Below are 17,297 nucleotides of genomic sequence, written 5' to 3' on the forward strand. Positions count from 1 at the left end.
ATGAATACAATATAACACCAATGTTGTAGTCTCTGTGGCGCAATCGGTTAGCGCGTTCGGCTGTTAACCGAAAGCTTGGTGGTTCAAGCCCACCCAGGGACGAAATACAAGTTTTTATTACACACATATTCTCATGTGTGGATTCGCGATATGAAAACAACATAACGCCATTGTTGTAGTCTCTGTGGCGCAATCGATTAGCTCGTTCGGCTGTTAACCGAAAGGTTGGTGGTTCAAGCCCAAACAGGGACGAAGTACAAGTTTTTGTTACACACAATTTCTCATGTGTGAATTCGCGATATGAATGCAACATAACACCAATGTCGCAGTGACTGTAGCGCAATCGGTTAGCGCGTTCGGCTGTTAACCGAAATGTTGGTGATTCAAGCCCACCCATGGACGAAGTAGAAGTTTTTATTACACACATTTTCTCATGTGTGGATTCGCGATATGAATACAACATAACACCATTGTTACAGTCTCTGTGGCGCAATCGGTTAGCGCGTTCGGCTGTTAACTGAAAGGTTGGTGGTTCAAGCCCACCCAGGGACGAAGTACAAGTTTTTATTACACACATTTTCTCACGTGTGAATTCGCGATATGAATACAACATAACACCAATGTCGCAGAGTCTGGAGCGCAATCGGTTAGCGCGTTTGGCTGTTAACCGAAAGGTTGGTGGTTCAAGCCCACCCAGGGACGAAGTACAAGTTTTTATTACACACATTTTCTCATGTGTGGATTCGCGATATGAATACAACACAACATATCACCAAGGTTGCAGTCTCTGTGGCGCATTTGGTTAGCGCGTTCGGCTGTTAACCGAAAGGTTGGTGATTCAAGCCCACCCAGGGACGAAGTAGAAGTTTTTATTACACACATTTTCTCATGTGTGAATTCGCGATATGAAGACAATATAACACCATTGTTGTAGTCTCTGTGGCGCAATCGGTTAGCGCGTTCGGCTGTTAACCGAAAGGGTGGTGGTTCAAGCCCACCCAGGGACGAAGTAGAAGTTTTTATTACACAGATTTTCTCATGTGTGGATTCGCGATATGAATACAACATAACACCATTGTTACAGTCTCTGTGGCGCAATCGGTTAGCGCGTTCGGCTGTTAACCGAAAGGTTGGTGGTTCAAGCCCACCCAGGGCCGAAGTACAAGTTTTTATTACACACATTTTCTCATGTGTGAATTCGCGATATGAATAAAACATAACACCAATGTCGCAGTGTCTGTTGCGCCATCGGTTCGCGCGTTCGGCTGTTAACCGAAAGATTGGTGATTCAAGCCCACCCAGGGACGAAGTAGAAGTTTTTATTACACACATTTTCTCATGTGTGGATTCGCGATATGAATACAACATAACACCAATGTCGCAGTATCTGTAGCGCCATCGGTTAGCGCGTTCGGCTGTTAACCGAAAGGTTGGTGATTCAAGCCCACCCAGGGACGAAGTAGAAGTTTTCATTACACACATTTTCTCATGTGAGGATTCGCGATATGAATACAATATAACAGCAATGTTGTAGTCTCTGTGGCGCAATCGGTTAGCGCGTTCGGCTGTTAACCGAAAGGTTGGTGGTTCAAGCCCACCCAGGGACGAAGTACAAGTTTTTATTACACACATTTTCTCATGTGTGGATTCGCGATATGAATACAACATAACGCCATTGTTGCAGTCTCTGTGGCGCAATCGGTTAGCGCGTTCGGCTGTTAAACGAAAGCTTGGTGGTTCAAGCCCACCCAGGGACGAAATACAAGTTTCTATTACACACATTTTCTCATGTGTGAATTCGCGATATGAATACAACATAACACCAATGTCGCAGTGTATGTAGCGCCATCGGTTAGCGCGTTCGGCTGTTAACTGTAAGGTTGGTGGTTCAAGCCCACCCAGGGACGAAGTACAAGTTTTTATTACGCACATTTTCTCATGTGTGGATTCGCGATATGAATACAACACAACATATCACCAAGGTTGCAGTCTCTGTGGCGCAATTGGTTAGTGCGTTCGGCTGTTAACCGAAAGGTTGGTGATTCAAGCCCACCCAGGGACGAAGTAGAAGTTTTTATTACACACATTATCTCATGTGTGGATTCGCGATATGAATACAATATAACACTAATGTTGCAGTCTCTGTGGCGCAATCGGTTAGAGCGTTCGGCTGTTAAACGAAAGCTTGGTGGTTCAAGCCCACTCACGGACGAAGTACAAGTTTTTATTAAACACATTTTCTCATGTGTGGATTCGCGATATGAATACAACACAACATATCACCAAGGTTGCAGTCTTTGTGTCGCAATTGGTTAGCGCGTGCGGCTGTTAACAGAAAGGTTGGTGGTTCAAGCCCAAACAGGAACGAAGTACAAGTTTTTGTTACACACAATTTCTCATATGTGAATTCGCGATATGAATACAACATAACACCAACGTCGTAGTGTCTGTAGCGCAATCGGTTAGCGCGTTCGGCTGTTATCGTAAGGTTGGTGGTTCAAGCCCACCCAGGCACGAAGTAGAACTTTTTATTACACACATTTTCTCATGTGAGGATTCGCGATATGAATACAACATAACACCAATGTTGTAGTCTCTGTGGCGCAATCGGTTAGCGCGTTCGGCTGTTAACCGAAAGGTTGGTGGTTCAAGCCCACCCAGGGACGAAGTATAAGTTTTTATTACTCACATTTTCTCATGTGTGAATTCGCGATATGAATACAACATAACACCAATGTCGCAGTGTCTGTAGCGCCATCGGTTAGCGCGTTCGGCTGTTAACCGAAAGGTTGGTGATTCAAGCCCACCCAGGGACGAATTAGAAGTTTTTATTACACACATTTTCTCATGTGTGGATTCGCGATATGAATACAATATAACGCCATTGTTGCAGTCTCTGTGGCGCAATCGGTTAGCGCGTTGGACTGTTAACCGAAAGGTTGGTGGTTCAAGCCCACCCAGGGACGAAGAAGAAGTTTTTATTACACACATTTTGTCGTGTGTGAATTCGCGATATGAATACAACATAACACCAATGTCGCAGTGTCTGTAGCACCATCGGTTAGCGCGTTCGGCTGTTAACCGAAAGGTTGGTGATTCAAGCCCACCCAGGGACGAAGTAGAAGTTTTTATTACACACATTTTCTCATGTGTGGATTCGCGATATGAATACAACACAACATATCACCAAGGTTGCAGTCTCTGTGGCGCAATTGGTTAGTGCGTTCGGCTGTTAACCGAAAGGTTGGTGATTCAAGCCCACCCAGGGACGAAGTAGAAGTTTTTATTACACACATTATCTCATGTGTGGATTCGCGATATGAATACAATATAACACTAATGTTGCAGTCTCTGTGGCGCAATCGGTTAGAGCGTTCGGCTGTTAAACGAAAGCTTGGTGGTTCAAGCCCACTCACGGACGAAGTACAAGTTTTTATTAAACACATTTTCTCATGTGTGGATTCGCGATATGAATACAACACAACATATCACCAAGGTTGCAGTCTTTGTGTCGCAATTGGTTAGCGCGTGCGGCTGTTAACAGAAAGGTTGGTGGTTCAAGCCCAAACAGGAACGAAGTACAAGTTTTTGTTACACACAATTTCTCATATGTGAATTCGCGATATGAATACAACATAACACCAACGTCGTAGTGTCTGTAGCGCAATCGGTTAGCGCGTTCGGCTGTTATCGTAAGGTTGGTGGTTCAAGCCCACCCAGGCACGAAGTAGAAATTTTTATTACACACATTTTCTCATGTGAGGATTCGCGATATGAATACAACATAACACCAATGTTGTAGTCTCTGTGGCGCAATCGGTTAGCGCGTTCGGCTGTTAACCGAAAGGTTGGTGGTTCAAGCCCACCCAGGGACGAATTAGAAGTTTTTATTACACACATTTTCTCATGTGTGGATTCGCGATATGAATACAATATAACGCCATTGTTGCAGTCTCTGTGGCGCAATCGGTTAGCGCGTTTGACTGTTAACCGAAAGGTTGGTGGTTCAAGCCCACCCAGGGACGAAGAAGAAGTTTTTATTACACACATTTTGTCGTGTGTGAGTTCGCGATATGAATACAACATAACACCAATGTCGCAGTGTCTGTAGCACCATCGGTTAGCGCGTTCGGCTGTTAACCGAAAGGTTGGTGATTCAAGCCCACCCAGGGACGAAGTAGAAGTTTTTATTACACACATTTTCTCATGTGAGGATTCGCGATATGAATACAATATAACACCAACGTTGCAGTCTCTGTGGCGCAATCGGTTAGCGCGTTCGGCTGTTAAACGAAAGGTTGGTGGTTCAAGCCCACCCAGGGACGAAGAAGAAGTTTTTATTACACACATTTTGTCGTGTGTGAATTCGCGATATGAATACAACATAACACCAATGTCGCAGTGTCTGTAGCACCATCGGTTAGCGCGTTCGGCTGTTAACCGAAAGGTTGGTTGTTCAAGCCCACCCAGGGACGAAGTAGAAGTTTTTATGACACACATTTTCTCATGTGTGGATTCGCGATATGAATACAACATAACGCCATTGTTGCAGTCTCTGTGGCGCAATCGGTTAGCGCGTTCGGCTGTTAAACGAAAGCTTGGTGGTTCAAGCCCACCCAGGGACGAAATACAAGTTTTTATTACACACATTTTCTCATGTGTGAATTCGCGATATGAATACAACATAACACCAATGTCGCAGTGTCTGTAGCGCCATCGGTTAGCGCGTTCGGCTGTTAACTGTAAGGTTGGTGGTTCAAGCCCACCCAGGGACGAAGTACAAGTTTTTATTACGCACATTTTCTCATGTGTGGATTCGCGATATGAATACAACACAACATATCACCAAGTTTGCAGTCTCTGTGGCGCAATCGGTTAGAGCGTTCGGCTGTTAAACGAAAGCTTGGTGGTTCAAGCCCACTCACGGACGAAGTACAAGTTTTTATTAAACACATTTTCTCATGTGTGGATTCGCGATATGAATACAACACAACATATCACCAAGTTTGCAGTCTTTGTGTCGCAATTGGTTAGCGCGTGCGGCTGTTAACAGAAAGGTTGGTGGTTCAAGCCCACCCAGAGTCGAAGTACAAATTTTTATTACACACATTTTCTCATGTGTGAATTCGCGATATGAATACAACATAACACCAATGTCGCAGTGTCTGTAGCGCCATCGGTTAGCGCGTTCGGCTGTTAACCGAAAGGTTGGTGATTCAAGCCCACCCAGGGACGAAGTAGAAGTTTTTATTACACACATTTTCTCATGTGTGGATTCGCGATATGAATGCAATATAACACCAATGTTGCAGTCTCTGTGGCGCAATCGGTTAGCGCGTTTGACTGTTAACCGAAAGGTTGGTGGTTCAAGCCCACCCAGGGACGAAGAAGAAGTTTTTATTACACACATTTTGTCATGTGTGAATTCGCGATATGAATACAACATAACACCAATGTCGCAGTGTCTGTAGCGCCATCGGTTTGCGCGTTCAGCTGTTAACCGAAAGGTTGGTGATTCAAGCCCACCCAGGGACGAAATAGAAGTTTTTATTACACACATTTTCTCATGTGTGGATTCGCGATATGAATACAATATAACACCAATGTCGCAGAGTCTGTAGCGCAATCGGTTAGCGCGTTTGGCTGTTAAACGAAAGCTTGGTGGTTCAAGCCCACCCAGGGACGAAGTACAAGTTTTTATTACACACATTTTCTCATGTGTGGATTCGCGATATGAATACAACACAACATATCACCAAGGTTGCAGTCTCTGTGGCGCATTTGGTTAGCGCGTTCGGCTGCTAACCGAAAGGTTGGTGATTCAAGCCCACCCAGGGACGAAGTAGAAGTTTTTATTACACACATTTTCTCATGTGTGAATTTGCGATATGAATAAAACATAACACTAATGTCGCAGTGTCTGTAGCGCCATCGGTTAGCGCGTTCGGCTGTTAACCAAAAGGTTGGTGGTTCAAGCCCACCCAGGGACGAAGCACAAGTTTTTATTACACACATTTTCTCATGTGTGAATTCGCGATATGAAGACAATATAACACCATTGTTGTAGTCTCTGTGGCGCAATCGGTTAGTGCGTTCGGCTGTTAACCGAAAGGGTGGTGGTTCAAGCCCACCCAGGAACGAAGTAGAAGTTTTTATTACACAGATTTTCTCATGTGTGGATTCGCGATATGAATACAACATAACACCATTGTTACAGTCTCTGTGGCGCAATCGGTTAGCGCGTTCGGCTGTTAACCGAAAGGTTGGTGGTTCAAGCCCACCCAGGGACGAAGTACAAGTTTTTATTACACACATTTTCTCATGTGTGAATTCGCGATATGAATAAAACATAACACCAATGTCGCAGTGTCTGTTGCGCCATCGGTTCGCGCGTTCGGCTGTTAACCGAAAGGTTGGTGATTCAAACCCACCCAGGGACGAAGTAGAAGTTTTTATTACACACATTTTCTCATGTGTGGATTCGCGATATGAATACAACATAACACCAATGTCGCAGTGTCTGTAGCGCCATCGGTTAGCGCTTTCGGCTGTTAACCGAAATGTTGGTGATTCAAGCCCACCCAGGGACGAAGTAGAAGTTTTTATTACACACATTTTCTCATGTGTGGATTCGCGATATGAATACAACATAACACCATTGTTACAGTCTCTGTGGCGCAATCGGTTAGCGCGTTCGGCTGTTAACTGAAAGGTTGGTGGTTCAAGCCCACCCAGGGACGAAGTACAAGTTTTTATTACACACATTTTCTCATGTGTGAATTCGCGATATGAATACAACATAACACCAATGTCGCAGAGTCTGTAGCGCCATCGGTTCGCGCGTTCGGCTGTTAACCGAAAGGTTGGTGATTCAAGCCCACCCAGGGACGAAGTAGAAGTTTTTATTACACACATTTTCTCATGTGAGGATTCGCGATATGAATACAATATAACACCAATGTTGTAGTCTCTGTGGCGCAATCGGTTAGCGCGTTCGGCTGTTAACCGAAAGGTTGGTGGTTCAAGCCCACCCAGGGACGAAGTAGAAGTTTTTATTACACACATTTTGTCATGTGTGAATTCGCGATATGAATACAACATAACATCAAAGTCGCAGTGTCTGTAGCGCCATCGGTTAGCGCGGTCGGCTGTTAACCGAAAGGTTGGTTGTTCAAGCCCACCCAGGGACGAAGTACAAGTTTTTATTACACACATTTTCTCATGTGTGGATTCGCGATATGAATACAACATAACGCCATTGTTGCAGTCTCTGTGGCGCAATCGGTTAGCGCGTTCGGCTGTTAAACGAAAGCTTGGTGGTTCAAGCCCACCCAGGGACGAAATACAAGTTTTTATTACACACATTTTCTCATGTGTGAATTCGCGATATGAATACAACATAACACCAATGTCGCAGTGTATGTAGCGCAATCGGTTAGCGCGTTTGGCTGTTAACTGTAAGGTTGGTGGTTCAAGCCCACCCAGGGACGAAGTACAAGTTTTTATTACGCACATTTTCTCATGTGTGGATTCGCGATATGAATACAACACAACATATCACCAAGGTTGCAGTCTCTGTGGCGCAATTGGTTAGTGCGTTCGGCTGTTAACCGAAAGGTTGGTGATTCAAGCCCACCCAGGGACGAAGTAGAAGTTTTTATTACACACATTTTCTCATGTGTGGATTCGCGATATGAATACAATATAACACTAATGTTGCAGTCTCTGTGGCGCAATCGGTTAGAGCGTTCGGCTGTTAAACGAAAGCTTGGTGGTTCAAGCCCACTCACGGACGAAGTACAAGTTTTTATTAAACACATTTTCTCATGTGTGGATTCGCGATATGAATACAACACAACATATCACCAAGGTTGCAGTCTTTGTGTCGCAATTGGTTAGCGCGTGCGGCTGTTAACAGAAAGGTTGGTGGTTCAAGCCCAAACAGGAACGAAGTACAAGTTTTTGTTACACACATTTTCTCATGTGTGGATTCGCGATATGAATACAACACAACATATCACCAAGGTTGCAGTCTCTGTGGAGCATTTGGTTAGCGCGTTCGGCTGTTAACCGAAAGGTTAGTGATACAAGCCCACCCAGGGACGAAGTATAAGTTTTTATTACACACATTTTCTCATGTGTGAATTCGCGATATGAATACAACATAACACCAATGTCGCAGTGTCTGTAGCGCCATCGGTTAGCGCGTTCGGCTGTTAACCGAAAGGTTGGTGATTCAAGCCCACCCAGGGACGAATTAGAAGTTTTTATTACACACATTTTCTCATGTGTGGATTCGCGATATGAATACAATATAACGCCATTGTTGCAGTCTCTGTGGCGCAATCGGTTAGCGCGTTCAGCTGTTAAACGAAAGCTTGGTGGTTCAAGCCCACCCAGGGACGAAGTACAAGTTTTTATTAAACACATTTTCTCATGTGTGGATTCGCGATATGAATACAACACAACATATCACCAAGGTTGCAGTCTTTGTGTCGCAATTGGTTAGCGCGTGCGGCTGTTAACAGAAAGGTTGGTGGTCCAAGCCCAAACAGGAACGAAGTACAAGTTTTTGTTACACACATTTTCTCATGTGTGGATTCGCGATATGAATACAACACAACATATCACCAAGGTTGCAGTCTCTGTGGAGCATTTGGTTAGCGCGTTCGGCTGTTAACCGAAAGGTTGGTGATACAAGCCCACCCAGGGACGAAGTATAAGTTTTTATTACACACATTTTCTCATGTGTGAATTCGCGATATGAATACAACATAACACCAATGTCGCAGTGTCTGTAGCGCCATCGGTTAGCGCGTTCGGCTGTTAACCGAAAGGTTGGTGATTCAAGCCCACCCAGGGACGAATTAGAAGTTTTTATTACACACATTTTCTCATGTGTGGATTCGCGATATGAATACAATATAACGCCATTGTTGCAGTCTCTGTGGCGCAATCGGTTAGCGCGTTCAGCTGTTAAACGAAAGCTTGGTGGTTCAAGCCCACCCAGGGACGAAATACAAGTTTTTATTACACACATTTTCTCATGTGTGGATTCGCGATATGAAAACAATATAACACCAATGTTGCAGTCTCTGTGGCGCAATCGGTTAGCGCGTTCGGCTGTTAACCGAAAGGTTGGTTGTTGAAGCCCACCCAGGGACGAAGTAGAAGTTTTTATGACACACATTTTCTCATGTGTGAATTCGCGATATGAATACAACTTAACACCAATGTCGCAGTGTCTGTAGCGCCATCGGTTAGCGCGTTCGTCTGTTAACTGTAAGGTTGGTGGTTCAAGCCCACCCAGGGACGAAGTACAAGTTTTTATTACGCACATTTTCTCATGTGTGGATTCGCGATATGAATACAACACAACATATCACCAAGTTTGCAGTCTCTGTGGCGCAATCGGTTAGAGCGTTCGGCTGTTAAACGAAAGCTTGGTGGTTCAAGCCCACTCACGGTCGAAGTACAAGTTTTTATTAAACACATTTTATCATGTGTGGATTCGCGATATGAATACAACATAACACCAATGTCGCAGTGTCTGTAGCGCCATCGGTTAGCGCGTTCGGCTGTTAACCGAAAGGTTGGTGATTCAAGCCCACCCAGGGACGAAGTAGAAGTTTTTATTACACACATTTTCTCATGTGTGGATTCGCGATATGAATACAATATAACACCAATGTTGCAGTCTCTGTGGCGCAATCGGTTAGCGCGTTTGACTGCTAACCCAAAGGTTGGTGGTTCAAGCCCACCCAGGGACGAAGAAGAAGGTTTTATTACACACATTTTGTCATGTGTGAATTCGCGATATGAATACAACATAACACCAATGTCGCAGTGTCTGTTGCGCCATCGGTTAGCGCGTTCAGCTGTTAACCGAAAGGTTGGTGATTCAAGCCCACCCAGGGACGAAGTAGAAGTTTTTATTACACACATTTTCTCATGTGTGGATTCGCGATATGAATACAATATAACACCAATGTTGCAGTCTCTGTTGCGCAATCGGTTAGCGCGTTCGGCTGTTAAACGAAAGCTTGGTGGTTCAAGCCCACCCAGTGACGAAATACAAGTTTTTATTACACACATTTTCTCATGTGTGGATTCGCGATATGAAAACAATATAACACCAATGTTGCAGTCTCTGTAGCGCCATCGGTTAGCGCGTTCGGCTGTTAACCGAAATGTTGGTGATTCAAGCCCACCCAGGGACGAAGTAGAAGTTTTTATTACACACATTTTCTCATGTGTGGATTCGCGATATGAATACAACATAACACCATTGTTACAGTCTCTGTGGCGCAATCGGTTAGCGCGTTCGGCTGTTAACTGAAAGGTTGGTGGTTCAAGCCCACCCAGGGACGAAGTACAAGTTTTTATTACACACATTTTCTCATGTGTGAATTCGCGATATGAATACAACATAACACCAATGTCGCAGAGTCAGTAGCGCAATCGGTTAGCGCGTTTGGCTGTTAACCGAAAGGTTGGTGGTTCAAGCCCACCCAGGGACGAAGTACAAGTTTTTATTACACACATTTTCTCATGTGTGGATTCGCGATATGAATACAACACAACATATCACCAAGATTGCAGTCTCTGTGGCGCATTTGGTTAGCGCGTTCGGCTGTTAACCGAAAGGGTGGTGGTTCAAGCCCACCCAGGGACGAAGTAGAAGTTTTTAATACACAGATTTTCTCATGAGTGGATTCGCGATATGAATCAACATAACACCATTGTTACAGTCTCTGTGGCGCAATCGGTTAGCGCGTTCGGCTGTTAACCGAAAGGTTGGTGGTTCAAGCCCACCCAGGGACGAAGTACAAGTTTTTATTACACACATTTTCTCATGTGTGAATTCGCGATATGAATAAAACATAACACCAATGTCGCCGTGTCTGTTGCGCCATCGGTTCGCGCGTTCGGCTGTTAACCGAAAGGTTGGTGATTCAAGCCCACCCTGGGACGAAGTAGAAGTTTTTATTACACACATTTTCCCATGTGTGGATTCGCGATATGAATACAACATAACACCAATGTCGCAGTGTCTGTAGCGCCATCGGTTAGCGCGTTTGGCTGTTAACCGAAATGTTGGTGATTCAAGCCCACCCAAGGACGAAGTAGAAGTTTTTATTACACACATTTTCTCATGTGTGGATTCGCGATATGAATACAACATAACACCATTGTTACAGTCTCTGTGGCGCAATCGGTTAGCGCGTTCGGTTGTTAACTGAAAGGTTGGTGGTTCAAGCCCACCCAGGTACGAAGTACAAGTTTTTATTACACACATTTTCTCATGTGTGAATTCGCGATATGAATACAACATAACACCAATGTCGCAGAGTCTGTAGCGCCATCGGTTCGCGCGTTCGGCTGTTAACTGTAAGGTTGGTGATTCAAGCCTACCCAGGGACGAAGTAGAAGTTTTTATTACACACATTTTCTCATGTGAGGATTCGCGATATGAATACAATATAACACCAATGTTGTAGTCTCTGTGGCGCAATCGGTTAGCGCGTTCGGCTGTTAACCGAAAGGTTGGTGGTTCAAGCCCACCCAGGGACGAAGTAGAAGTTTTTATTACACACATTTTGTCATGTGTGAATTCGCGATATGAATACAACATAACACCAATGTCGCAGTGTCTGTAGCGCCATCGGTTAGCTCGGTCGGCTGTTAACCGAAAGGTTGGTTGTTCAAGCCCACCCAGGGACGAAGTACAAGTTTTTATTACACACATTTTCTCATGTGTGGATTCGCGATATGAATACAACATAACGCCATTGTTGCAGTCTCTGTGGCGCAATCGGTTAGCGCGTTCGGCTGTTAAACGAAAGCTTGGTGGTTCAAGCCCACCCAGGGAAGAAATACAAGTTTTTATTACACACATTTTCTCATGTGTGAATTCGCGATATGAATACAACATAACACCAATGTCGCAGTGTATGTAGCGCCATCGGTTAGCGCGTTCGGCTGTTAACTGTAAGGTTGGTGGTTCAAGCCCACCCAGGGACGAAGTACAAGTTTTTATTACGCACATTTTCTCATGTGTGGATTCGCGATATGAATACAACACAACATATCACCAAGGTTGCAGTCTCTGTGGCGCAATTGGTTAGTGCGTTCGGCTGTTAACCGAAAGGTTGGTGATTCAAGACCACCCAGGGACGAAGTAGAAGTTTTTATTACACACATTTTCTCATGTGTGGATTCGCGATATGAATACAACATAACACCATTGTTACAGTCTCTGTGGCGCAATCGGTTAGCGCGTTCGGCTGTTAACTGAAAGGTTGATGGTTCAAGCCCACCCAGGGACGAAGTACAAGTTTTTATTACACACATTTTCTCATGTGTGAATTCGCGATATGAATACAACATAACACCAATGTCGCAGAGTCTGTAGCGCAATCGGTTAGCGCGTTTGGCTGTTAACCGAAAGGTTGGTGGTTCAAGCCCACCCAGGGACGAAGTACAAGTTTTTATTACACACATTTTCTCATGTGTGGATTCGCGATATGAATACAACACAACATATCACCAAGGTTGCAGTCTCTGTGGCGCATTTGGTTAGCGCGTTCGGCTGTTAACCGAAAGGGTGGTGGTTCAAGCCCACCCAGGGACGAAGTAGAAGTTTTTATTACACAGATTTTCTCATGAGTGGATTCGCGATATGAATACAACATAACACCATTGTTATAGTCTCTGTGGCGCAATTGGTTAGCTCGTTCGGCTGTTAACCGAAAGGTTGGTGGTTCAAGCCCACCCAGGGACGAAGTATAAGTTTTTATTACACACATTTTCTCATGTGTGGAATCGCGATATGAATAAACATAACACCAATGTCGCAGTGTCTGTAGCGCCATCGGTTAGCGCGTTTGGCTGTTAACCGAAATGTTGGTGATTCAAGCCCACCCAGGGACGAAGTAGAAGTTTTTATTACACACATTTTCTCATGTGTGGATTCGCGATATGAATACAACATAACACCATTGTTACAGTCTCTGTGGCGCAATCGGTTAGCGCGTTCGGCTGTTAACTGAAAGGTTGGTGGTTCAAGCCCACCCAGGGACGAAGTACAAGTTTTTATTACACACATTTTCTCATGTGTGAATTCGCGATATGAATACAACATAACACCAATGTCGCAGAGTCTGTAGCGCCATCGGTTCGCGCGTTCGGCTGTTAACCGAAAGGTTAGTGATTCAAGCCCACCCAGGGACGAAGTAGAAGTTTTTATTACACACATTTTCTCATGTGAGGATTCGCGATATGAATACAATATAACACCAATGTTGTAGTCTCTGTGGCGCAATCGGTTAGCGCGTTCGGCTGTTAACCGAAAGGTTGGTGATTCAAGCCCACCCAGGGACGAAGTACAAGTTTTTATTACACACATTTTCTCATGTGTGGATTCGCGATATGAATACAACACAACATATCACCAAGGTTGCAGTCTCTGTGACGCAATTGGTTAGTGCGTTCGGCTGTTAACCGAAAGGTTGGTGATTCAAGCCCACCCAGGGAAGAAATACAAGTTTTTATTACACACATTTTCTCATGTGTGAATTCGCGATATGAATACAACATAACACCAATGTCGCAGTGTATGTAGCGCCATCGGTTAGCGCGTTCGGCTGTTAACCGAAAGGTTGGTGATTCAAGCCCACCCAGGGACGAATTAGAAGTTTTTATTACACACATTTTCTCATGTGTGGATTCGCGATATGAATACAATATAACGCCATTGTTGCAGTCTCTGTGGCGCAATCGGTTAGCGCGTTCAGCTGTTAAACGAAAGCTTGGTGGTTCAAGCCCACCCAGGGACGAAATACAAGTTTTTATTACACACATTTTCTCATGTGTGGATTCGCGATATGAAAACAATATAACACCAATGTTGCAGTCTCTGTGGCGCAATCGGTTAGCGCGTTCGGCTGTTAACCGAAAGGTTGGTTGTTGAAGCCCACCCAGGGACGAAGTAGAAGTTTTTATGACACACATTTTCTCATGTGTGAATTCGCGATATGAATACAACTTAACACCAATGTCGCAGTGTCTGTAGCGCCATCGGTTAGCGCGTTCGTCTGTTAACTGTAAGGTTGGTGGTTCAAGCCCACCCAGGGACGAAGTACAAGTTTTTATTACGCACATTTTCTCATGTGTGGATTCGCGATATGAATACAACACAACATATCACCAAGTTTGCAGTCTCTGTGGCGCAATCGGTTAGAGCGTTCGGCTGTTAAACGAAAGCTTGGTGGTTCAAGCCCACTCACGGTCGAAGTACAAGTTTTTATTAAACACATTTTATCATGTGTGGATTCGCGATATGAATACAACATAACACCAATGTCGCAGTGTCTGTAGCGCCATCGGTTAGCGCGTTCGGCTGTTAACCGAAAGGTTGGTGATTCAAGCCCACCCAGGGACGAAGTAGAAGTTTTTATTACACACATTTTCTCATGTGTGGATTCGCGATATGAATACAATATAACACCAATGTTGCAGTCTCTGTGGCGCAATCGGTTAGCGCGTTTGACTGCTAACCCAAAGGTTGGTGGTTCAAGCCCACCCAGGGACGAAGAAGAAGGTTTTATTACACACATTTTGTCATGTGTGAATTCGCGATATGAATACAACATAACACCAATGTCGCAGTGTCTGTTGCGCCATCGGTTAGCGCGTTCAGCTGTTAACCGAAAGGTTGGTGATTCAAGCCCACCCAGGGACGAAGTAGAAGTTTTTATTACACACATTTTCTCATGTGTGGATTCGCGATATGAATACAATATAACACCAATGTTGCAGTCTCTGTGGCGCAATCGGTTAGCGCGTTCGGCTGTTAAACGAAAGCTTGGTGGTTCAAGCCCACCCAGTGACGAAATACAAGTTTTTATTACACACATTTTCTCATGTGTGGATTCGCGATATGAAAACAATATAACACCAATGTTGCAGTCTCTGTAGCGCCATCGGTTAGCGCGTTCGGCTGTTAACCGAAATGTTGGTGATTCAAGCCCACCCAGGGACGAAGTAGAAGTTTTTATTACACACATTTTCTCATGTGTGGATTCGCGATATGAATACAACATAACACCATTGTTACAGTCTCTGTGGCGCAATCGGTTAGCGCGTTCGGCTGTTAACTGAAAGGTTGGTGGTTCAAGCCCACCCAGGGACGAAGTACAAGTTTTTATTACACACATTTTCTCATGTGTGAATTCGCGATATGAATACAACATAACACCAATGTCGCAGAGTCAGTAGCGCAATCGGTTAGCGCGTTTGGCTGTTAACCGAAAGGTTGGTGGTTCAAGCCCACCCAGGGACGAAGTACAAGTTTTTATTACACACATTTTCTCATGTGTGGATTCGCGATATGAATACAACACAACATATCACCAAGATTGCAGTCTCTGTGGCGCATTTGGTTAGCGCGTTCGGCTGTTAACCGAAAGGGTGGTGGTTCAAGCCCACCCAGGGACGAAGTAGAAGTTTTTAATACACAGATTTTCTCATGAGTGGATTCGCGATATGAATCAACATAACACCATTGTTACAGTCTCTGTGGCGCAATCGGTTAGCGCGTTCGGCTGTTAACCGAAAGGTTGGTGGTTCAAGCCCACCCAGGGACGAAGTACAAGTTTTTATTACACACATTTTCTCATGTGTGAATTCGCGATATGAATAAAACATAACACCAATGTCGCCGTGTCTGTTGCGCCATCGGTTCGCGCGTTCGGCTGTTAACCGAAAGGTTGGTGATTCAAGCCCACCCTGGGACGAAGTAGAAGTTTTTATTACACACATTTTCCCATGTGTGGATTCGCGATATGAATACAACATAACACCAATGTCGCAGTGTCTGTAGCGCCATCGGTTAGCGCGTTTGGCTGTTAACCGAAATGTTGGTGATTCAAGCCCACCCAAGGACGAAGTAGAAGTTTTTATTACACACATTTTCTCATGTGTGGATTCGCGATATGAATACAACATAACACCATTGTTACAGTCTCTGTGGCGCAATCGGTTAGCGCGTTCGGTTGTTAACTGAAAGGTTGGTGGTTCAAGCCCACCCAGGTACGAAGTACAAGTTTTTATTACACACATTTTCTCATGTGTGAATTCGCGATATGAATACAACATAACACCAATGTCGCAGAGTCTGTAGCGCCATCGGTTCGCGCGTTCGGCTGTTAACTGTAAGGTTGGTGATTCAAGCCTACCCAGGGACGAAGTAGAAGTTTTTATTACACACATTTTCTCATGTGAGGATTCGCGATATGAATACAATATAACACCAATGTTGTAGTCTCTGTGGCGCAATCGGTTAGCGCGTTCGGCTGTTAACCGAAAGGTTGGTGGTTCAAGCCCACCCAGGGACGTAGTAGAAGTTTTTATTACACACATTTTGTCATGTGTGAATTCGCGATATGAATACAACATAACACCAATGTCGCAGTGTCTGTAGCGCCATCGGTTAGCTCGGTCGGCTGTTAACCGAAAGGTTGGTTGTTCAAGCCCACCCAGGGACGAAGTACAAGTTTTTATTACACACATTTTCTCATGTGTGGATTCGCGATATGAATACAACATAACGCCATTGTTGCAGTCTCTGTGGCGCAATCGGTTAGCGCGTTCGGCTGTTAAACGAAAGCTTGGTGGTTCAAGCCCACCCAGGGAAGAAATACAAGTTTTTATTACACACATTTTCTCATGTGTGAATTCGCGATATGAATACAACATAACACCAATGTCGCAGTGTATGTAGCGCCATCGGTTAGCGCGTTCGGCTGTTAACTGTAAGGTTGGTGGTTCAAGCCCACCCAGGGACGAAGTACAAGTTTTTATTACGCACATTTTCTCATGTGTGGATTCGCGATATGAATACAACACAACATATCACCAAGGTTGCAGTCTCTGTGGCGCAATTGGTTAGTGCGTTCGGCTGTTAACCGAAAGGTTGGTGATTCAAGACCACCCAGGGACGAAGTAGAAGTTTTTATTACACACATTTTCTCATGTGTGGATTCGCGATATGAATACAACATAACACCATTGTTACAGTCTCTGTGGCGCAATCGGTTAGCGCGTTCGGCTGTTAACTGAAAGGTTGATGGTTCAAGCCCACCCAGGGACGAAGTACAAGTTTTTATTACACACATTTTCTCATGTGTGAATTCGCGATATGAATACAACATAACACCAATGTCGCAGAGTCTGTAGCGCAATCGGTTAGCGCGTTTGGCTGTTAACCGAAAGGTTGGTGGTTCAAGCCCACCCAG

At 44.6% G+C, this 17,297-nt stretch overlaps 10 non-coding genes across 10 annotated transcripts; all 10 read left to right on the forward strand.

The window, feature by feature from the left end:
* Positions 1 to 933: 933 nt before the first annotated feature.
* Positions 934 to 1,007, forward strand: TRNAN-GUU (transfer RNA asparagine (anticodon GUU)). Its single transcript has one exon. It is a non-coding gene; the product is annotated as a tRNA-Asn (tRNA).
* Positions 1,008 to 1,533: 526 nt separating this feature from the next.
* Positions 1,534 to 1,607, forward strand: TRNAN-GUU (transfer RNA asparagine (anticodon GUU)). The gene has a single exon. It is a non-coding gene; the product is annotated as a tRNA-Asn (tRNA).
* Positions 1,608 to 2,592: 985 nt separating this feature from the next.
* TRNAN-GUU (transfer RNA asparagine (anticodon GUU)) lies at positions 2,593 to 2,666 on the forward strand. The gene has a single exon. It is a non-coding gene; the product is annotated as a tRNA-Asn (tRNA).
* A 1,135-nt stretch (positions 2,667 to 3,801) lies between these two features.
* On the forward strand, positions 3,802 to 3,875 carry TRNAN-GUU (transfer RNA asparagine (anticodon GUU)). Its single transcript has one exon. It is a non-coding gene; the product is annotated as a tRNA-Asn (tRNA).
* A 2,341-nt stretch (positions 3,876 to 6,216) lies between these two features.
* TRNAN-GUU (transfer RNA asparagine (anticodon GUU)) lies at positions 6,217 to 6,290 on the forward strand. The gene has a single exon. It is a non-coding gene; the product is annotated as a tRNA-Asn (tRNA).
* Positions 6,291 to 6,966: 676 nt separating this feature from the next.
* Positions 6,967 to 7,040, forward strand: TRNAN-GUU (transfer RNA asparagine (anticodon GUU)). Its single transcript has one exon. It is a non-coding gene; the product is annotated as a tRNA-Asn (tRNA).
* Positions 7,041 to 10,750: 3,710 nt separating this feature from the next.
* Positions 10,751 to 10,824, forward strand: TRNAN-GUU (transfer RNA asparagine (anticodon GUU)). Its single transcript has one exon. It is a non-coding gene; the product is annotated as a tRNA-Asn (tRNA).
* A 676-nt stretch (positions 10,825 to 11,500) lies between these two features.
* Positions 11,501 to 11,574, forward strand: TRNAN-GUU (transfer RNA asparagine (anticodon GUU)). Its single transcript has one exon. It is a non-coding gene; the product is annotated as a tRNA-Asn (tRNA).
* A 3,999-nt stretch (positions 11,575 to 15,573) lies between these two features.
* Positions 15,574 to 15,647, forward strand: TRNAN-GUU (transfer RNA asparagine (anticodon GUU)). Its single transcript has one exon. It is a non-coding gene; the product is annotated as a tRNA-Asn (tRNA).
* Positions 15,648 to 16,323: 676 nt separating this feature from the next.
* On the forward strand, positions 16,324 to 16,397 carry TRNAN-GUU (transfer RNA asparagine (anticodon GUU)). Its single transcript has one exon. It is a non-coding gene; the product is annotated as a tRNA-Asn (tRNA).
* Positions 16,398 to 17,297: the final 900 nt, after the last annotated feature.

Source organism: Saccoglossus kowalevskii, chromosome 6, assembly GCF_978046115.1.
Source record: "Saccoglossus kowalevskii chromosome 6, keSacKowa6.1, whole genome shotgun sequence".
NCBI lineage: Eukaryota > Metazoa > Hemichordata > Enteropneusta > Harrimaniidae > Saccoglossus > Saccoglossus kowalevskii.